The sequence below is a fragment of the Macrobrachium rosenbergii genome, chromosome 10 (assembly GCF_040412425.1).
Source record: "Macrobrachium rosenbergii isolate ZJJX-2024 chromosome 10, ASM4041242v1, whole genome shotgun sequence".
Taxonomy (NCBI): Eukaryota; Metazoa; Arthropoda; class Malacostraca; order Decapoda; family Palaemonidae; genus Macrobrachium; species Macrobrachium rosenbergii.
This window is the reverse complement of record NC_089750.1, coordinates 32,846,000-32,870,217: the sequence shown is the minus strand read 5'-3', so window position 1 is coordinate 32,870,217 and position 24,218 is coordinate 32,846,000. Positions and strand designations below refer to the sequence as shown.

General features: G+C 38.9%; 1 protein-coding gene across 1 annotated transcript in view; it reads right to left on the bottom strand.

The window, feature by feature from the left end:
* LOC136842587 (uncharacterized) overlaps positions 1-24,218 on the bottom strand; it is a 441,719-nt gene that overhangs the window by 221,020 nt on the left and 196,481 nt on the right.

Below are 24,218 nucleotides of genomic sequence, written 5' to 3'. Positions count from 1 at the left end.
GTTTTTTATTTTAGGCGGTAGAGGCTCCTTATTTCCCTCTAATTTAATAATTAGGGGGATTTATACGCCCGCCTCTTCCACCTTCTCCCGGCCCATGCGACCTTCAGTCTCGGTGCGAGATTTTTATGTCGGGGCTTCGTTCCCCTTCATTTTCTTATTGTTGTGCCTTTTTGCTTATCCTATATTCTATTGGGCATTTTTTATTGTTGTTTTATTACCCTTCTCTGGGGAAGTTCGGGTCCTTGTCGTTTAGGCTACGAGTTTTCCCCCTCGGGCCTATCCGATCTTTATCAATTCTTATATGTGTTGTGTCTGGACCCTCACTTCCTCCACTGTTTGGGTATATTATTTGAGATGGTACAATTATGCTTATTGGGTTTAATTTAAGCCTAGCGCACGGATGTCTTTGATATTTTCGGATAATATCCCTCTACATATGTCCTTATGATTATTTGAATTATTGAATTATTTTCTTTGCCTAGGATAGGTTAACTTTAGGCTAGTCGGGTAGATACCTTCTCCCCCTGGGCTTCCTCCGTCAGCCAGCCGGCTGTGTTAGGTTAGCCTAGGATTAGGCTGTGGCGTTCTCTTCCCTTTCTTGGGAGGGAAGGTTAGGTGTGTAGGAGGGTTCATGGTTGGAGCTTCCCTTAGGTGTGGCGTTTTGGTTAGAGAAGTTGGGCATGCGCTTCTCCCTCTCCCTGTTCGGCCTTTCCGTTTAGACTGTTGAGTCCTAATAAGGTTAAGCTGGAATAGCGAGGGTATCTCGCGTAGCCTACCTTCGTCTGAACCACACCTTCGGGTTATTCTCCATCTTCATGTATACACCCCTCTCCTACCCCATTACTCCTTCCTCCCCCCCCGCCTCCTCACTCTCTCCCCCCCTTGGTTCGCTTTCATATACTATGTTAACTTACCAAGGTCCGAGAGCTTTACCCTGTTCCTTACGCTATAGCCTATATCCCCTTCCTCTGCATTGATTGGTTTGTTCTCTCGCTACTGGGTTCCAACCTTACCCGGTCACACCCGGTCGAGACCTCAGTTGGGGACCGGGGGTGCTCCCACACCCCTGTTTCCCATTCCCTTTACCTTTCTTTGCTTTTTTGGCCTTTGAGAGTCCCCCATCCTCTTCTCTCTTAGTATTGTTCGTACGTGTTCGTCCGATCGAAGGGAGAAGGCTGGATCTCATGGCGCCCGGGGAGTGCTTACTCACCCCCTGGTCGCTGCTACGGGTCCCTCTCTCATGGCCTATACCACCCCTCCCTCCTTCCCCTATAGTGTCAGTGCGTCCCTTTTCCCCCCACCCGAGTGTCGTTCTCCCAGAACGTCATCTCAGGGGAAATTTGTGTTCATGTTGCCAGTTAGAGTTTCCCACCTGACTGTCTTCTGTTTTTCACACGCCATGACATTTACCTTCGTTCTATTCATTTAGAACACCTATAGTTCCCTAGTATCTACCCTCCGCCGACTAGCTATCTTTGTGTTTTCTCTGCTAGGTAGTCGGGCGTTCTTGTCGCCTTCCACTCCGGTGGGTACGGTGTTTGGTCGGACGGTGCTCACCACACCACCTCCGCCGTCACCGTATTAGAGTACAGGACTTCCCCGGCTCCAAGCAGAAATATCCACTCTTATAGTTGACCTTTCCCTAGTATGCATACATATTATATTATATTTATATATATACACTATCCTTTTGGGACCTTCCTGTCGCTCCGGATTAACTCCGGTGGTCCCTTTAGGTTGTTAATCTTACATGTGCCAGTAGGCCCCTTAACCTATGCGCTATATATATATATGGACCTATCTGGATAACTGTTTATATATATATATATATATATATATATATATATATATATATATATTTATTTTTTTTTTTTATATATATATATTATTTTTTACCTTTTTGTATTTTGTCCTTTTGGGACCTTCCTGTCGTTCCGGATTAACTCCGGTGGTCCCTCTAGGTTGTTGATCTTCATGTTCCAGTAGGCCCCTTAACCTCCCGGTACGCTCCGGCGGGACCTACCTGGATAACTGTTTATTATCCTAAGACACTGCTCCGGCACCCCTATCAGCATACTCATATACCCGTCAACTTACAGATGGTGCGTTGTCAGGAGCAGGGGTGCACCGCTGTGCTTCATCAAGCCAGTGGACATGAGGTGTGCAGGTCCCACTCCGGGTGTGCTGTCCACGTAGGGGACCTGATCGTCTAGCACCCTGATGGTTGTGAGGTGTGCTACGCCCTCTATGAGCAGGTTCTGGATGAGTCGGTAAGTTAGTTTTTCCTTTCCGATTCATGTTTGCCTTCAGTTTTGTCTCTTATGGATAATTGAAAGATATTCTCCTTTTAGGAGGCTTGGTCACCTGACTTTCTCCTTCTTCCAGATTGACCGCAGCTCTCGGGACTCTTCGATGTCGACCCTCAAGACCTGGGTCAGCGGCTTCGGGAGGAACGTTGGGGCAGGGAAACCCTACGTTTTGTCGAAGGATGTTTGTAACGTTCTCTTCCCCGGCGCCTGGATCTCAGCTTCAGTTGCGGACGAGGTAGCCGCCCCCTTGATCGCTGGGATCCGGGAGATGACGCAGCCCTCCCAGGAAGAAGTCGCTGCATGCGGAGTGGTCGCCGAGGATGTTGCGGCTCTTAATCTGGACCTCGAACCGATGAACATTGATCTGGATCTGCAAGCAGGTAAGGGGGTAAGTGAGGCAGGTGATTTACTGTTTAGCTCTCCTTCTTCTACTGCTTCTTCTTTCCGAGGATTCGTGAAATCCTCTTGCCTTATGGACGGTGCAAGGTCTACCGTCCCTAAGGCTAAATCAGTTAAGAAAAAGACCTTAAAGTCCCAGAAAGTCCGCTCCGGGGTTCCCTCGAAGACGTCACGGGCCCCTAGCTCCGTGCCGTCTACGAGCAAGGCCTCTACTTCTGGGAAGGGAGCACGGCCTAAACAAAGTAAAGAGGTTTCCCCCCTCCTTCCTTTGATGCTGAAGCATTTGCCGAGCTTCTTATGAAGAAGTTCGACAAAAGAGTTGACGACAAGCTGTCGCAACTCTCGAGCCAACTGTCTTCCTCAAATGCTTCCGTGCTCTCCTTATCAGAGGTTAAGAGGGACTTTAATCTCTGGATTCATGAGTGGCGGAGCGGCCAACAGATCTTTCTCCGTCCCGGACACCTCCAGCCCTCCTCCCTTTGATAAAGGAAACCCCTGGCGCCTGACCCTTTTGCTCCCCAGCATGAGGTACCCTTACTATCGAGGGCCTAGGCACCCGTGGGCTGGAGGAATTAGAATTCTTCCCTCCTAACCTGCAATCACCTTATGCAGGTTTTGCCAGGCTCACCGAGGAGGCATGGGTTCGGTCCGATAAGGTCCCCAAGGAAACTGTCATCTTCCCGAGGGACCAGGCCCAGTCGGCCCTACTACGGACTTTGTCGGAGTGGCAGGCGGAGAACACCAAACTCACTCCGGCCAAGGGTGCTTTTACGATGTTCTCTCTGGGAGAAGTTCTTCCCACCCCTTGCACCTCTAAAGTGGCTTCCCTCACGAACCAGGCTTGCATGGAGGGTAAGCCCCTTCCCCATCTCCGGGAGACAGATCCCACCTCTCTTGTCTTACCCGGAGATTCTCAGTTTTGGGTAGGAGCCCCGGACACCTTCACGGTTACTCGACTGGACCCTGACTGCGCTTCTAACCTCTTCAGCGAACAACTCCCTAAGATCCCGGAGTCGCTCCTGAAGGCTGAAGCTGAGTCTAAGGACAGACTTAGTAGGTCCTTAAACTCTTTGACTTTAGCAGAGGCAACGTCAGTGGTATATAGCAAAGACGCTCTATTTCAGGTGCTGACGAAATCTCTCTTAGGGAGTTTTCAGCAGGACCTGTATGACTTCATTAAGGCCCGGTTGAACTGCCGAAAACACATCTTTTCGGCAGCCACCATCCGTCATGAGCCTAACAGGCTCATGAAAAGCTCCATCTGGGGAGCTAATCTCTTCCCCCAGGAAGAGGTTGATGCGGTCCTAGCTGAGGCAACTAGGGCCAATCAGAGTCTCCGCTCCCGTTGGGGCTTATCCTCTAAGAGAAAGCAGTCTGAGCCCGCCGGAACTCACCCCAAGCCAGGGAAGAAGTTCAAGAAATTTAAACGGCTCCCGACTCAGACTGTCTTGCAGGCTGTCCAGGTCCCCGTCCCTGGTCATCCCTCAACCTCTCAGTCCCAACCTCAACCTCAGTATGTGCTGGTCCAACCAGCCCATCAACCTCTCGCTGCTCCTTCATATGTCTCCTCCCCAGCTTTCAACGCTTCATATGAAAGCCAGGGTGCATTTCGGTCAATTCAAAATGCAAGGGGAACGAGAGCCAGAGGATACTTCCGTGGTAGAGGAACACCCCGCTCCTCCTCCAGAGGAAGGGGAGGCAGAGGCTCCAGGGGAGGCAGACCCTCTCCAGCCCAGTGAGATATCTCAGGTAGGCGGGAGGTTATATCATTTTCGGGACCAGTGGAGCTTCAGTCCCTGGGCCCAGAGTATAGTCTCCAAAGGACTGGGGTGGAGTTGGTGCAGAGATCCTCCCCCCAGTCAGGTTCCATCAATCACCGTCCAAGGCTCTGAAGGACTTTGTGAAAGTTCTATATTAAAGAGGGCAATAAAGAAAGCGAGGCATCTGAAATTTCAAGGCAGACTGTTCAGTGTTCCAAAGAAAGGTTCCAGTCAGCGAAGAGTAATTCTAGACTTGTCTCGTCTAAATTCCTACATTCAATGCGACAAGTTTGAATGCTTACAATCTCGCAGGTTCGGACCCTACTGCCCGTGGAGCCGTAACCACCTCTATAGATCTTTCAGACGCCTATTATCACGTCCCGATTGAGAAGGTTCTCTCCTTATCTGGGGTTCAGACTAGGAAATCAAGCATACTCGTTCAGGGTCATGCCATTCGGTCTCAATATAGCCCCCACAATCTTCACCAAACTGGCAGATACGGTAGTTCAGCAACTCCGGTCTCAGGGGATCATGCTAGCCGCATACCTAGACGATTGGATTGTTTGGGCATCCAACATCAACGAATGCCGGAAAGCAACAGCCATAGTAATCGGCTTTCTGGAATCACTGGGCTTTCAAATAAACAGGGAGAAATCCCGCCTAGTTCCGGAGAGTCGCTTTCAATGGTTAGGGATCCAGTGGGACCTGTGTGCACACAAACTATCTCTTCCGCTGGCCAAATGGAGAGAAATAGCAAAGGCAACCAGACAGTTCCTCAAGAACAAGAAAGCTTCCCGTCGTACCCAAGAAAGAGTCTTAGGTTCTCTTCAGTTTGCTTCAGTGACGGATCTTCTTTTGAAATCCAAACTGAAAGACATAAACAGGGTATGGCGAAGCCGAGCCAATGTCAGGTTCAGAGACAAAGTATCTCTGATTCCGCCGATTTTGAAAAAGAGACTCCGGCCTTGGACGACTGTCAAGAGCTTATCAAAGTCAGTACCTCTTCAGTTTCCTCCTCCGTCATTAGTAATTCACACCGACGCTTCCCTAAGCGGGTGGGGAGGATACTCTCACCACAAGAAGGTACAGGGGACTTGGTTCACCGTGTTCCGCCAGTTCCATATCAATGTCCTGGAAGCTATGGCAGTCTTTCTAACCCTGAAGAAACTGCGTCCAAACAATCTGATTCATATAAGATTGGTTCTGGACAGCACAGTAGTAGTACATTGTATAAACAGGGGAGGTTCCAAATCGAGTCGGATCAACCAGGTTATGATAGCAATATTCTCTCTAGCAAACAAACACCGGTGGCATCTGTCTGCTACCCATCTTGCAGGGGTCCGGAATGTCATTGCAGATTCCCTATCCAGGACAACTCCGCTGGAGTCGGAATGGTCCCTGGACAAAACTTCATTCAGGTGGATTTGCAATCAGGTTCCGGTCTCAAGTAGATCTCTTTGCAACAGAATGCAACCACAAACTACCTTGTTATGTTGCTCCCAACCTGGACCCTCTAGCTCACTCCACAGATGCAATGTCCATAGATTGGAACAAGTGGAAAAGGATCTACCTCTTTCACCAGTAAACCTGTTACTGAAAGTCCTTCACAAGCTCAGGACATTCAAGGGTCAGATAGCCCTAGTGGCTCCCAACTGGCCGAAGAGCAACTGGTTTCCACTTCTTCTAGAGCTGAAGCTTTGGTGCTTGCAAATTCCCAACCCAAAACTGACGCAAATAGTACAAACTCAGACTGTGTCAGCTTCCTCAAGAATTCAGAATGCCCTGGCTTTGTGGATTTCATGAAGTTTGCAGCTCAGAAGGATGCTAATATTGATTCTATTAACACTTTGTTCCTAGAATCAGACAAAAGGGAATCCACTCTCAGACAATATGACTCAGCAGTAAAGAAATTAGCACTCTTCTTAAAAGAATCTGAAGCAACTGTAATGACCACTAATTTAGCAATTTCATTTTTTAGGTCATTATTTGAGAAAGGTCTGGCCTCAAGTACTATTACTACAGCAAAATCAGCTTTGAAAAAGATATTTTTGCACGGGTTTAAGATTAACTTAACAGACTCTTATTTTTCGTCAATCCCTAAAGCCTGTGCTCGTTTAAGACCAGTAACCCGCCCATATACGGTTTCCTGGTTCTTAAATGATGTTCTTAAATTAGCCTCAGAAATAGATAATCAGGATTGTTCTTTCACTAACTTATTGAGGAAGACCTTATTTTTTATTAGTTTAGCTTCAGGTGCTAGAATTTCTGAGCTGTCTGCCCTGTCTAGAGAACCCAACCATATTGATTTCCTTCCATCAGGTGAAGTGTTGCTAGCTCCTCACCCTAAGTTCCTAGCTAAGAATGAAGATCCTCGAGATAGGTGGTCTCCCTGGAAGGTCATCCCCCTCCCACAAGACCTGACTTTATGCCCAGTCTTTACCTTGAAAGCCTATTTAGACAGGACCTCACAGATAACTTCCGGGCCTCTGTTTGTAAGGGAAGGGGGAGGAACTATCTCTATGAAAGCCATTAGGCAACAGATCTTATATTTCATTAAACATGCAAACCCAGATTCAGTTTCAAAAGTACATGACATTAGGGCAGTGGCCACCTCCACTAACTATTTCCATTATATGAATTTTGAGGATCTTTCAAAATATACGGGGTGGAAGTCTCCCGTAGTTTTTAAACGCCACTACCTGAAATCACTAGAAGCTCTGAAGTTCACTACAGTGGCGGCAGGGAACATCGTTCCCCCCTCCGTTTAATTCTTTCTAGTACTCAGTCAGTCTCCTCCCTCCTACCTGCCTCATTTATTCCCCTTAGGTCACCTCCAGGTCAGGCATGCTTCACAGCCTGTCTCATGACCATGTCATAGTTTTGTCTTGTCTAATGTGTTTAATTTAAATATGCTGTGTGTTCTTTTCTCTTGTGGGACATAGTTCCCCCACCTTAGTCTTAAGTATAATGTTTAGTACCTATTTTTCACATTTATGTACTCATTAATCTAAGGATGGTTTTATATTTATGTACACTTTAGTATTACATTAAATTTAAGTATCTTTATTATATCTAAATACCACATCTTGCTACCGGGATAATTAAAACTCTTGTGGACTTCTAGTTTTATTACTTTCCTCTACAAGTTTCCCTTTTTGTTTCAGGATGGTATTTTGATTTCTCTGTTATTATTTCACCGGGTGACACAGGTGGAAAACCCAGAAAAAGGATTTTGACAAAGGAAAAATCTATTTCTGGGGAGAGACCTGTGTCACCCGGTGACCCACCCATGGTTCCTTTCTTTTCCCCTGATAAAATACCATTCCAGGATGGGGGTGCTAACATGGAATGTGGGTGACGCCGGTTTGTTTACAGTCCATGAGTGGTGCAGGGGTTTTAACGGCACCTTACTCGGTGGGACTTTTGACATTGGGAATGTTTACAGGGCGGAGGCCTGTGATTGTGACAATCTCACCCTTTCTCATACACGACTCCATTTCATGGAGCTCGACACTTTTGAGGAGTAGTAACTCCGGCTTAGCTTTTTAGCTTTTCTCTGGTATATTTAGCAATAGCTTTACCTAGAAATAAGTGCTGAAAGGTTATTTCACCGGGTGACACAGGTCTCTCCCCAGAAATAGATTTTTCCTTTGTCAAAATCCTTTTTTTGTTAAAATAAGATTTTGATCCAAAGTAAATACAAGCTTGTATGTGCTAAAATCTCCAGCAGACCAACAGATCATCCGATATAATTTTTTTTCTTTATCTTTAGCTTCAACATCGGCAATAACATACCCAGTTGCCATAATTTGTTAGCTTAATGAAATAACCTATCATCTAATGTTAAACTTAATTTCTGAGGAGGCCATGGCTTATTGCACAGTGAAAAAACATGAAAAAGACTTTATGAATGGCAGAACGATGCATAGATGTGCGTGGGGTATCTGTGCTAGCGTAGTAATACTACTGTAGCAGTAGTGCCGCAACAGTAGTAATAGCAGTAATATACATGAATTAAACATTTAGGCCAACTGCTGGGATCCTTGAGGATCACTTAGCACTTCTTACAACTACTCGAGAAATGAGTTTTTATAGCCAGAAGTTAAATTTTCTAATCCAACAATGCCCATGATAGCCTTCAGTGTTATTCTGAATTATAACGAGGCCAAAGTGGGTGGAGCCTCATGAAGTCATCATTCTGACGATAATTATTGGTGAAGGTTTAAAGCCAAAATACGGTACCGGCTATTTTTTTTTTTTTTTTCAGTAAATAGGTAGATAGCCAATAAATAAAAATTGCTTGACATTGGATATAGCAGTTATCAAATCAAGCTTGTCTACTATGGTTTTGAAAATTACCAACTATTCCCTACATCTTGTCAATCTGATTGTGACCTATAAAGTAGACTGTAATTTCTTGGGAAACTTATTTTGGGAGTTAGACTAATAATCGAAGTATTTTTGTATTTATTAACATATTTTGTTGGTTTGTTCATTTTGACAATTATCAGTGGAGAGGTTTCAGAGTTCATAAAGGTGTACTGCTTTGCTTGTATTTAAATTTTTATGTCATTGTTGCCAGAGGTCTAGCCTTTGTTACGTATAGCCAATCATCCACCGAGAAAGAGGGAAGAAATGCTGTCATAAGTTACATAATGAGTGCATTTGAAACCTTTTCTCTGAGTAAGTTACCAAATTTATTCAACCTACGTAATGCAGAATACAGTCAAAATTTGTGTAGATATAATGTGTATTCTGAATAAGCATTATATTTATGAAATGCATAGATAAAAAGTTATTGCGAAAAAACCGTGTTACAGAGGCCCTGAATCTCATAGTAATATGTTTTTATAATGTTTAATCATATATGAATGCTACAATATGCAAATTAAATGTAAGTAATTACAGAATTTAAATACAGAATTACAGTCATACCCCGAGCTTACATGAAGTTAGGTTCCAGGACCTCTCGTGCAGGGTGAATTTCCGCGTAAGTTTGGCACGGTCTCTAAAAATGCTAATATATGCTTATTTCTAAAGCTTAAGCACTAAATATGACCTTAATCATGCTCCCAAATTATTACTTTAATCATGCTCCCAAATTATTAAGTTAACTTTTAAATAAAATTAATGTTACTGTAATTTGAAATTAAAGTTACTGTAATTTCCTTTAAAAGTTAGCTTAATACATTACCCTTAAAAAAAAGAAATAAATGGTTGACATAAAAATATAGGAATGTGTGAGGATTAGTATATTATTTCTCTCTCCCCCCATTCCACCGATCTATTTTTAGAAGTCTTCTCAACCTCGTTTTTAAAATCTTCTTTATTTTGTCTCTTTCTTTTTGTTCTGAAATGCTCTATGTCTATGTTTTAGAACGGCGCATTTACAGTTTGTAAACGGTACAGGTAAAATTCGATCAATTTAAAATTATCTACTGTACAGTTCAAGACATACAGGGAAACAGTAATACGTAGGTTGGCTAACTACGAACGAGAGAGAGAGAGAGAGAGAGAGAGAGAGAGAGAGAGAGAGAGAGAGAGAGAGAGAGAGAAAAACATTTGACCACTAATCAGCAACACTCCCCTTTCTTGTCATGTTAAATGACATGTCTGACAGCTTTTGCCTTTGACCTTCTTACAAAAGATGATGGGAAGAATTTGTTTGTTTAAAATAATACAAATTTTGTAACTACAGTTATATTATTATTATTATTATTATTATTATTATTATTATTATTATTTAACCTTATTAATCTTGTTAATACTGTATTTGAAAATTAGTACTTATTATTAGGTAAAGAATTTACTAATCATACAAAACAAATAAACATACCTATATACATGTACCATAAAAATTCTCTCATAAAGAGAGAGAGAGAGAGTAAAAGAGAGAGAGAGAGAGAGAGAGAGAGAGAGAGAGAGAGAGAGAGAGAGAGAGAGAGAGAGATTATTACTTTTAATATTTAATGGTATTTAATTTACACATAAAAACTTGAAAACTTACAAATTACATTAAAAATTAAACAAACACTTTTGCAGGATTTTTCAGTGTTCACAAATGTTTGCGTGTCTGTGAAAAACTCGTGAATGACCATTACAGTAACACCCCGGTATTCACGGGGGATAGGTACCACACACCCCCAAGAATAGCTAAAACCACCAAATACTTAGAACCCTTCTAAAAACACCTAGAACTGCCTATTTTGATAGTTCAAACACACACAAAACAAACTAATAATGCTTATACAGGTATTATCCTACTTACGATGGGGGTTAGGTTCCAAAAAAAAAAAAATCATCATCATCGTTTGTTGGAAAAAACGTAAGAAATACCAAAACGTATCTCGAACATAGCCTAGCCTACACTAGGGTATTCAGTACCATGTACAGTATACATATATGGTAGCCTACCCTACACTATAAAGTATACTCTATACATACACAGTACAGCAATTATTAATATCAGCTAATTCTGGAGGTTCATGCAAAGTGACTTATGATAATTCAGTGCAAAGAGAAATTGAATAACAAGAACTAGCTTAGCCTACACTATGGTACATTGTATACATATACGGTAGCATAGCCTACATTATACTGTATTCTATTCACATATCGTATTATACAAATGTCAACATAACAAATATGCATCTTTTAAAATGTTATACCTTAATTCACTGTATCCAATAATATTGTATATATTCTTATATTACTTTTGTATTATATACTGTGGTCATAGCGATCAATGTTTTGGTTTGGAAATCGTTTATGCAGTGTTTATTTCACTGTATATAATTCAGTTCAGAGCACTTTTCTTGCTCCTAGTTAGCGTAAATGAATCTCTAGATACTTTATTTATATGGGACAAGGTTATTTTTCGTTATACAAAGTGTTTTTAAGTCGAAATATAACTAAAATTTGTCTCGTTGTGAAATTAATTTAGCTATTTTTTCATTAATAGATGGCAATGGCAGTTTGGAGATGTTTGTTTTGTGTAAAAAAAATTCAAGATTCCGCTCGCAATTTTCACTTGATTTCATCATAATACAAGCTTTATGTATTTATCGTTTATCAGCATCAAAATAACAGTAATGTGTTCTTTCATGCCCAGTAGTTTTGATTAAAATACTTTCTCTCCAATTTTAATTACGATCGAGTTTCATCCATGTTGCCGATGCACGATAATTTACAGTATAGTCATTAGCAGCTTCAACATTGCTTTTTCAGCTTCACCTACAACTTGCAGCTTAAATTTAGCAGCATATTTCCTTGGTGATCATTTATCTATACTGAATAAGGGTATAATGTAAAAATATATCAGTCTTATTCTACTTAACATCATTTGTGCTATAAGCTATGGTAATTGTTTATTACCGTACGATGGTTGAAATACCAGGTAAATGGCTGTTGTTATTGATTCGGTTAAAAACAAAACAACAGTTTCTCGGTCGGTTGTTTATGGCTGTATGCATTTACGCAAGAGCATAACATTACTAACAATACTTTTATCATTCTCTTTTACTTTTTTAACTAGAAGATGGGATAAAGAGATGGAGGAAAAGTTGTCTATTGTAATCTGGTCTCTCTCACTGCCTGATTATGCTGCTTGCATTACCTGAGTATTTTAATAGTTTTATCACAAAAAAGTGCATTAGCCATGAAAATGAGATGAAAATACAGTAATTAGTGAATATTTCTCAGTGAAAAATACCGCGAATGGGCGAATTTTCCGTGAATAATGGGTTGATACATTTCACAGAGAAATCCATGACTATGTGAGTCTGCGAATCATGAGATCGTGAATACGGGGGGTTTACTGAAGTTAGGTTCCAATGAAAAATTTGTGTGTCTGTGAATTCGCGCAACTCGAATCGAGGAAGTTTGGGGTATTACAGTATATGAAAATGACAAAATTTTAAAGTAATTTGTATTTTTCCTAACATACAAACCTGAGGTTTTCACATATGGGATTAACTTTCAGCGAGCTGGAAGTCTGGCCATTAAACTTTTGCAAGGTTGGTTATGGTAACAGTTACCAATGGCAGGGGCAGAAGCACCACCCACCCAGTTGGTATACTTTCAGTTCTACGCAGTTTAACTTTTGTCCCAGGTAAGATTATAAGGGGTGGTAAGAGGTGGGCCCTTAATGTAAAGACCTCAGGTTTGCATATTAGGAAAAATACAAATTACTTTTAAAAAATTTGTCCTTTGTTCCTACACCAATACAAACCCTCGGTCTTCACGTGTGGGAGACTTACTTTTAGAGGGAGGATTCCAAGTAAATCTCTGAACTGATTGGTAGTTCGGCTCACCTGGCACTCTCTTCCTGGTCATGAAAGAGCAAAGGAAGGAGACCATGCTTTTGATCCACTGAACAAGAGAGATGTTCAATTGTCAGATTTCTGGGCATTTCAAATTAAATGTAATAACCTTGATTCAAAAAGGTTTGGATTAACCCACAGTGTCAGAAACTAAAAAGCTAAGAATAACCAACTGGTTTGCTCATAGTCAGTCCCTCTCTCCCCTTGCTAGAGAGAAGGAAGGATTTGCATCTATTAATCCAAATAGTTAGATCATAGATAGGATAATCAGTCATCTAAATCACCTGCATGCCCACCAGTCCAGCCGTGATGACTCATTCACTGTTCCTCTGCTCACTGGAAGAGGAAGGAGTGCAGGAGAAAGGGAAGCCAGTCCCACACACACCTTCTCCTAGCAGCCACACACCTTAGGCAAGATGCAACCTGTCCCTCAAGAGGTGGGTGAACTAAATAACTTGTTAAGCATCCACCATAGGAGCTAAGGAAAAGGAGTCCAAGGACCTATGGGCAACGTACCAAGGTAAAAGGAGATGAATGTGATCTGCACGATTACATTCCATCCTAGTACCTAACCGACAGGTTCTTTCTGAATGCGATGACAAACCGATGCCCCTGGCCTTGAAGGATCTGGTCGGAAAGCACTGATGTCCACCAAGAAGTTGTGGGGTATGCTCATCTAATCATCTCACCAGTCAAGAGAAATGACAATTTGGACACCATTTCTCAGCCAACTTGAAGGTAATGAATGAGTTGTTGGCATTGGGTTGAAATTCTAGTCTTTACAGAGGCAACACAAACGTCATGCTTCACTGGCACCACAGGACCATGGAAGTGGAATGATCCATCTCACTGAACACTTTCGAAACATGTAGAATGATGAAAGGCGTAAGCTTCCATATGTAAATGGGAACCAAAGGTGCAAGAAGACAGAAAAGAAAAGCACCAACTTCAGTAAGTCGAGAAAGAATGACCATGATCAAGATTCTTTAGAGGTTGAATGAATCTGTAAGTCAAGGTGTCAAGATCAAATGCCCTTATCTCCTGATTTCAGTGAATAAATGTTGTAATGACATCCATCTTGCTTGGGATGTATGGTTGGCCACTGCACTGAATGTTCTTCTGTCTGCTAGTGTACTTGCACTGCAACAGAGCAGGTGAAAGGACACTAGGACCTTTTGTTGACCATGGCACTACCATGGTGTCATTGCTACCACACCAAGGAGTGTCCAACTTGGATCTTGAGAATCCACATAATACTCCCCTTGGATTGTGGATCAGCTGGTAATTACAGCAGCAGCAGCAAGAGGAATGTAACTATACTATTCAAAAGAAATGGAGCTCCTAGACACCGCTTCTAGACTGAGTAGGAACCAAACACAAGTTGTCGGAACTTAGTCTGGAGGTATTGTTGATCTCTTGGCAAAACAACGGGAAGTTGCAAGCACAAGGTTTGAATCATGGATGCAAGACCAAACTTGTCTGTCATACATCCATAATCCTGGAGTTTGTCTGGTTAACCGCTGTGCTGTGTGTGCTACTGCAAACCTGAGCGCCCACACTGCCAATGGAATGCATCTGGCTGACCACTGTGCTGAAGTGCCGCTGTAATAAGCCTAAAAAAAGTAAATACTGCCATGACCCAACATTGACTCACTTCAACTCCCTCTTTGGAAGTGGAAGTTGGTCAAGGTTTCTAACCTTGGAAACAGAACACAAATCACCCCTAAAGTTAGAGAAGTACTTATTAAACACATTCAGTGGAAGAAATGTCTTTTAAACAGATATAAGACATGGCTTGTAGAAGCCCACAACAAAAAGTCAATCTAAGGACTATACAGTATGTCTATAACAATAGACAATATATATATATATATATATATATATATATATATATATATATATATATATATATGAAAATAAAAAAAAAAAGGCACAATGAACAGCATTCAGGGTACTACTGTGCTTCCTGAGAACATGGACAAACCAATCGAAAAGAATATTCTCTTGGACGCTCTTAAAAAGAGATATCCCTGAGTCCAAGATTGTGAGGTATATAATATAATACAAAGTAAGCAAAGAAATAAACAAATGTTAAAAATTGCAAAAATAAAATTTGAAGGTGAAGAGCTACTCAAAAAATAAAAATTTCAGGCCAAAACAAAGAAATAAGACCATATGTCCCAAAGTCACTAGCATCAAGATTGTAGTAAATATGGGTATGCAAAGAAATATTGTCGAAACAAACCTGTAATGTGCGTATTGTGAATCTGGCAAACATGTCTCACAATGGAACTGCAGTGAACCAAGTGTTGAAACTGTGGCCAAGATCATCATGCAAAGTCCAAAGAATGCATGTATTATATATACAATAAAGAGTTGAAAATATTGCAAGAAAGAACAGGGATGTCTATAAAAACAGCTAAACTGGAACTGAAAGTGAGAGGAATTTAAGACCCGCCGATAATGAAACAAAAATGCATACAGACTGAAGTTACGGAGCACAGAAAAATAAATCTGAAGAAATTAATGCTTTACAGAAAAACACTAAAATGAAGAATAAACAGGTATAAATGATACATATATTTTATAAAATTCCTTTGAAATATTAATGCAAATAGGAGCACAAGAAAATACTACTACAGAAGTAGCATAGGAAAGTTGTGATGGACTGGAAATTAAAGATAAAAAAAAGACCTTTGGAGAAAACACCACCCAAAATGAAGAAACCAACTACGTATTATTTGACAAAAATTAGTTAAATCAAAGACAAAGGATATGAACAAAGAACAAAATCAAAAATAAGCTAAAAATATACCTTTATCTCCTCAATTAATAATAAAACCTATGAAAGCAGATATCTAAAACACTGAAGAAGTAGAAGAGAACCAAACCACAGACAACAATGATTATGTCAAGGGAGAAGAGGTTACTCCATCACAAATAATTGGTACAACAAGAGCAAATGAGTCAAGAAATATACATAACACATGTGAATGTAATGACTGTTTCGTTGAATTGTGCAATAATAACAAAAACATAACAAAAGATGGTTTAACAAACATTATAAAAAATTTTATGAAATACAGAAAAACGAAACCACTCATTTGAATACCCATGAAAAAGATTGCATGTGCACTGCAAACTTAATATATTATAAAGAAAAACAAATGTTGTGAGTAAATTATTAGAAAAAATGCAAGCTGATGATAAAAAAAAAAGCAAAACTTGACTGCTATGACAATATTTTCAACAGTCATGTTATACAATGGAACGTAAATGGTCTACAGACCAGATTACATCTAAGAGAAATACAACGATTACTAAAAGAATCTGAACCAATGATATTATGTTTATACAACATGTCAACAAAACTGTATCAACAATAGGTAAATACACCTTAGCATCTACTTCAAGAGAGGAAGAAGAAAATTTAGGTACAGCCATATATGTACATAAAGTAATTTATGACAAAGTACCTGTAAACATTACTGATTTGCAAATATCACGTATTTAAATATGAATAAAAAACAATAATTAAGTAATTTATACCTGATAAAAATTACAACATTGATAAGCTTAAAGAATGACTTTACAATACCAAGGAACCTTCATTAATGGTAGGTGATTTTAATGCCCACAACCCATTATGGGACTATAATTGTACAAACTCAATCAGAGCAGGAAGTAGAATTATTCATGGATTCAAATGACATGTGCTGTATAAATGATGCCAAAATCAGCACATATTATTCAAAACCCCGTGGAGCATTTTCTTCAGCAGACTTAACTCTAAACTCAGCACGTATTATTCAAAAACACATGGAACGTTTGCCTCAGTAGACTTAACTCTGTGTGTCTCAAGTATACTAGACAGATTAGATTGGAATACTGTACTATAGTTGATGGCTCTTACACCAGTGATCATTTCCCAATAGTTATTAATTTCATTATTACTAAGCAATCCTGCAAAACATGCCCCTCACTATAACATTTATAAAGCAGATTGGGAGTGATATGAAATGCACTCTAAGAATATCCCACCATTTGAATATTTAAAAGACCATAATAAAACTAATCTTATTGATTTCATTAAAAATGATGCTGAAAAAGTAACACCAAAATCAAAATCTCATCCAACAAAACACAAAGTTCCATGGTGTTCTGATAAGCTAACAGAATTAGTAAATATAAAACACAGTGGGGAGATGAACTGATAACTTAATAGAATATAGAATTTAGGCCACAGACCAAGCACTCGCACCAATGAGGTTATTCAGAGCTGAAAAGGAAACTGACAGTAAAAATGTCTGAAAGTTGTAAAAGGAGGAAACCCTCACAGTTACACTATGATCAATTGTTAGGAGAGGGTGAAAAGCAAGATGGAAGAAAGAATATGAAAGGCGGTATAATTGAAGGAATGAAAGCAGTTGCAGCTGGGGCCGAAGGGACGCTGCAAAGAACCTTAAATAATACCTACAGTGCATTGCATGAGGTGCACTGGCAGCACTACCCCCGTACGGGATAGATAATTTAAATAAAGAGTTCAACAAAATTAATCAAACATTACCAATATTAGAAGAAATTTACAAACAATTACTATATTATTACTAGAAATCAATACATTAAAACCTCTATACAACAAAAATCTGCAAAATTTAAAAAAGACGCAATTCAAGGAAGAATTATTTCATGGAGGAAATATATATCAGATCTCTCTAATAATACTCCCATACAAAAAATATGGGAAAAATTCCAGAAAATAAATCATAACCATATTAAACCACCTAGACATGCCAGAATAAAAGTTGGAAAAAGAATACTTGATCCGAAAGAAATAAGTACAATAAACCCCCGTATTCGTGGGGGATGTATACCACACCTTCCCCCCCCCAAGGAAAAGCTAACCTGCAAATGCCTAGAACCCTTCTAAAAACACCTAGAACTGATAGAATTTTCAATACTGACAATAAATAAGTCGTCTGGATTTAGTGAATACAGTAATACTTCAATCTTACACGATTCGAGTTGCGCGAATTCACACACACACGCACTTTTCACTGGAACCTAACTAATGGGCATACGCGATTTTTTCACAGACACACGAAATTCTCGAGAAACCCTGCAGAAGTGGGTGTTTAATTTTTGAAGTAATTTGCAAGTTTTCATGCTTTTATGTGTAAAATCTGTATGAAAAATGCATTTCATTCTTTTATGTGTAAAATCTGTATGAAAAATGAATTTCATGCTTTTATGTGTAAAATCTGTATGAAAAATGCATTTCATGTTTTAATGTGCAAAATCTCTATGACAAATGCATTTCATGCTTTCATGTGTAAAATCTCTATGAAAAATGCATTTCATGCTTTCATGTGTAAAATCTGTATTGAAAATGTATTATTTTTATTTTTGTACATGCATAAATATGATGCAAAGGTAATTTCAGCACATTCACTTAGTGTACTTTTACAAGATGTGATACCCATTTGCAAAGTTACTGCACTTTTCAAAGATGATACCCCTGCAGAAAATGCTTGTTTAATGTTTGAAGTACATTTATAAGTTTTCATGCTTTTAACTGTAAAATCGATATGGAAAATTTATATTTATATTTCTGTACATAAATATCATACAAGTATTATGTCCATTTGCAAAGTCTTTGTCACAAGGACTTCACATGACCTTGAGATGAGGCTGTTCAGTCGCGCTCATTTGATAAAACGAATTACAAGTGTCATTCTTTGAAAATTACTTTGTTCACCTCGGAGAAAAGTGCTGGTGCAATCTGTATGTACATGTAATTACAGCATGTTCAGTTGGTGTACTTTTACAAGGTGTGATACCCTTAGTTACTGCATTTACAAAGATGATACCCCTATAGAAAGTGTGTTTAATTTTTAAGTTTTCGTGTTTTTAGGTGTAAAATCAGAATGGAAAATTTGTATTTATATATTTGCGCATAAATAAGATACAAAAGCAGTACAGTTACTTTATTACAGTATCTCTCTCTCTCATTTGTAGTTAGCGCTCAAACATACTTTTACACCTTATTATTTCTCTGTACGTCATTACCTGTACAGTATATAATTTTAAATTGATTGAATTTTACCTGTACTGTACTACCTTCTACGAACATTATGTACATGTTTTCGATATTTTATGGAATTGTACTTTTGTTGACTGACACATGATGTTTTGCCTAGTGACGCAAAGAAAACGGCTTTTACTCTAAGTGACAAAGACAACGGCATCCCATGAATTAGGGGTAACATTAATATACGTACGCACCTACTGTAAATGCGCTATTATGAAATTGTGCAGTACTCAATTTTTATGTCAACCATTTACTGTATTCCTTTTTTAAGGGTAATAAGCTAAATTTTAAATAAAATTACACTAACTTTAGTTCATTTAAAAGTTAGCTTAATACTTTGTAAGCATATTTAGTACTTAAACTCTGGAAATAAACATTTATTACCATTTTTAAAGACCATGCCAAACTTACGCGAAAATTCACCTTGCACGAGGGGCTCCGGAACCTAACCTCGCGTAATTTCGAGGTATGACTGTACAGCCATCATACTTTGCACAAGTGGGATGTTACAACAATAAAAACTCAACCACTGACTTGTTACTACTTACAAGTGTCTCAGATAAAAACATCAAATTGTAGTTACGGGCACAACTCTGGAGATCACGAAAATATGACCTTAAACCCAAATATCTGAGTAAAGTACTTTGCAATTTTCCTTACTGTAATGAGTAACAGGCCCAGGGCTCAGCTCAATGTCTCCCAGAAGAATTAAAATTAACATAAAATCAGTATCAAAACTAACAGACTCATAACAACAGTAACACTGAAAAACTCAACAGAACAATAAACAACAATAACATCAACAACAACAGTAGTTACGTTATTTACAAAAAGTCTGTTGAGAGTATAAAGAAACATCACCATACGTCACTGAAAAACACCAGAAGCAACTTGTCGACAAGGTGGGGCCAGCAAACCTTGTACAGCAAAAGAAATCCACCAGGTTTGCCACAATAACTGGGGGAGGACAGTCAGGATGGATTTAGAAATAAAACACTCAGAAGGAAAAGATTAGGTAAAGACGAAGGCACTTTCCTGATAATCCACCAAGCAACTTTTGCTTTCTCATCAGCCTGTCCTACACACTTTTCAATAAACAGGAAAGTGAACAAAAAAGTGGATAAATGTCTGTTTGTACCCTTAGGAGGGAACTCAAACCCAAGACCATGGAAGGCCATGGTACAATGGCATGGCACAATCCAAGGTTGGAGAACAAGGTTTGTATTCAGAGTAGCCTTCTCTTAGAAAGGTTGCCTACCAAGGCTGAAGAGTCCCTTCTACCCACTGGTCTGATTTCAGAAAGTCCTTCTCCTAAGAGTTGAGTTGCCTGCCAATGCTTATGAATCTCTTCTACCCTAACTTGTGCAGGAAGGGACGTCAAACCTCGAGTAAATGTTGCTAAGGAAAGCCAAATGAATCCATAAGCCTTTGTGCAGTTTTTAATTTTATTTTCAATCATTCATCACCATGCTGAGAGACTATTTGGTCCCAGTGCTTGACCTCTGGCCTGGTATTTCATTCTAATCCTTCAGGCCAACCCTACGAGAGCTGACAGTAATATGTAGTTGTAACAAAAACGATGTTCACCCCTCTCTCTCTCTCCATGACAACACCTATTGGCTGAAGGAGTTGGAAGTAGCCAATCACACAGCTTGTAGTTTGATGCTTTGTGTATAAGTTGTCAATTGTATGAGTTGTACTTTTGTTCTCTCTCTCTCTCTCACTGAGATAAGAGAGAGAATTTTTATGCATATGTAACATGTACATTTATTTTGTATGATAAACAATTGTTTACTAAATTTCAAATATTAATATTAATGTAAAAAGAGCAAAATATCAATCAAATGTTAAAGGAAAATCCCTTAGTATCAATCTATTATCGTAACATGTACTGTATAAAAAAAAATAATGTTCACCCTCTCTCTCCCTCTCTCTCTCACTCTCCCCATGACATCATGCTATTGGCTGAAGGGGTTGGAAGTAGCCAATCAAACAGCTTGTAGCTCGATGCTTTGGTATGTACTGTCACTAGTATGTGAGCTGCATTTTTCTCTCTCTCTCCCTTCTTTCTTGCTCAGTTTTCTCTCTCTCTCTCTCTCTCTCTCTCTCTCTCTCTCTCTCTCTCTCTCTCTCTCTCTCTCTCTCTCTCTCACTGAGTTAAGAAAGACTTTTTATGCATATGTAACATGTGTTTGATTTGTGTGAATAAATGATTTACTAATTTTCAAATATTAATATTAATGTAAACACAGCAAAATATCAATTCATTTAGAAAAATATAATAAATTAGGTAAGATTTTAGCTCAATAATTGTTTTCCCCGATCTTTTTCTGTCTCTGACTTAGAGGGAGGGATGAAGGCCTAACTGTCAATCATCTTGACATATTAACCATGAAGGGGGTTAGCACCTGGGCAAAGAGAATAGAAAACTATCGTCCCAACATTTTTGTTTAACCAATGTAAACAACTCAGTTCAGCCCTTCTCTCTCTCTCTCTCTATGCCAAAGGATACTTGTAGAATGTGAGAGATGGATGGATAGATAGATAGATAGATAGATAGATAGAAGGGAGCTATTAGCTGGAAGGGTTAGAAGTAGCGAATCACACAGCAGGGTATGTTACCTCCATGCTGACTGGTTTATAGCACGACACGCTATTGGGTGCAAGAAGGGTTAGAGGAGCCAATCACAGAGCAGGATACCAGGTTTGTTAGTTGCTGATTGGCTTGTAGCTCTGATGCTTTGTGAGGGAGTTTTCCCTCTTATTTTATGTTGATTTTAGTTTAATGTATAACCTAGTTTTGTGAATAAATCTTTATTTACCTTTGTCTACGTACTGTCACCAGTATATTAAATAAATCTAATGTGCATATGTATTTTTGTTCTCTCTCTCTCTCTCTCTCAGGTAACTCGATTAGTTTTCACACACAGCTGTGAGCCACATATTTTTAAGGGTAATGTTGTAAGAGGATCTGAAATGATAATAAAGTGTTTTAGGATGATAGTTTAAGGTATATTTGGTGTAGGATGATAGCTTAAGGTATACATTTGGTGTTTGAACTATTAAAATAGGCGGTTATAAATGTTTTTAGATGGGGTCTTTGGTGTTTGAACTATCAAAATAGGCAGTTATACGCATTTTTAGGGGGGGGGGGATGTCAAGTATTTGCGGATTTTAGCTATTCGTGGGTGGTTGTGGTCCCTACCCACAGCGAATACCAGGAGTTGACTGTACACTAGTGTATCATCCGCTCTCATGTATCATGCGATTATCAAAATTTTGTACAAAAACATGGTTTCATCATATACATCATGTATAGTGCGAGATGTATTTCAGTAGATTACACTACGCTAGGCTTTCTATGCCTGTCCCAGTTTCAGAAAATACCACTGATAATATATATTACATCTGATTTAGCTTTTAACTAATAAATAGGCCTAGAAGCAAAAGTTAATTAGGTTAAATGAGAATCTTTATATATTAAATCAGGCTTACCAACCTTGTCTCTTGTCTAAGAATTTATCATTTCTTATAATTAACAACCACTTACTACTGGATGCAAGACACTGGCATAAACAGCAGCAAGCACTGATATAAACAACCGAATCAAGAAACAACCATTTGACAATGTCAGTTACCATAACTGACACATGTTTATTAAGGGTTGCATTACAGTTGTTGACTTGTTAAAAATTTGCTAATTTTCAGTGGCGACTTCCATACATAAGAACAAAATGAATCTTTATTCATCCTTCATGCAATCAAGAGGAAAGTGTTAAGTACAGTACACCAATAAATTTATGGTTATAGTTGTGGCAGAAGACATGAATAATGAGCAGACTACAAAACATTTTGGAAGAGCCGAAAGAAACATCCAATACTGATGAAATTACATCTTTACTTCATTCAGTTTACTTCATTTATAAATAAAGTGGCATTTTTAGACACCTGTGATGATTTAATTAAAAAATTAATCACCAAAATGCATTTTGTTTAGCAACTAATGGTTATGATGATCAGTAAAATCAGTAAAATGCAATCAGCTGTTGATTTTAAGAATGTAAACATTAGCAGAATGCAAATGGCACATGATTGCTATATTTACAAATTATATGGTAATAATGTGACAATAATGCATGAAATATATTGCATACAGTATGTACAACTACAGTTTTACTAAAATTATCATCATTCTTAATACAACTCTCTCTGCAGTGTTTGACTTTTGCAAATGGAAACTCTCTCCTCTCTCTCTCTCTCTCTCTCTCTCTCTCTCTGGTTTTTAAAAACAAAAAGAAAAGTTCCAGGAGATCAGAATCTGACAACGCACTTGTAAGGAAGTTTAAGCTCCAACAGTGCTGTAAGCATTTCCAGCATGATGCTTATGGATCAGGCCAGAATTTTTCTAAGGAACTATACCTAACAAATGACAATGATTATTCATAAGCTTTGTTCTACTTTTGATAACAGCACTATATATGTGGAATGAGCTGGCAAGACTGTTTACATAGGGGATTTTTTTTACGTGGGATTTCTGTCATCAAGGAATTTCTGTGGTTTGCAGTGGCCTGGTCCCAAAGTGCTGGTTTAAAGAGGTCAGACTGTATATAGTAATACTACATGCTGTTAAAGTTTCACTGGATTTGGTCAAGTCTTCTTCGAGGTATGCTCCTTTACTTTTTAAAAAAGTAAGTTTTGAGAAAATGGCAAAAGAAAAAAATTATTTCTTACTTTGTAATAACTATGGAACTATGATAGAAAGTTGATTTTTAAAATATAAATATTTTTTCATATAAGAAACATTCCCTGAAATTTACAAAATAATTGGATGAAGAGAAATGTGCTCCTTGCTTGGTTTCCTCTTGGGTGATTGACATTCGTGACATTTCTCCAATAGAGACACTTGCCTTTTGTTCCCATTTCTTTTGTCTTTTCAAATCTAATAGTGCATTTAGTTTTATATATTTCTCTTATAATACATCTCTTCTTTGCTCTTATTATGACAGAAAAAATTGTACTAAAAATGCACTAAAAAGCCGGGCATGACATGATTATGCGTGAATGGTGATGTGGAAGAATGCTATTCAGTTGCTTATGTTTGTATATTTGTATATCACATGTTGATTTACATATGGCTATTTTACTATAAAAATAAGTCATGAAATACAAAACTGAAAATAAGTCAAGAAATACAAAATATTATACATGTAAATTGTATGGTGTGGTACATGCGTAGGTGCCACTTTGACGAGTGCCAAGAGTGAGTCACTCTGATCTTACATTTTCCATGCTGTTTCACTAGAGAAAACAGAGATATTTTAGTGGGTACTGCAAGTAT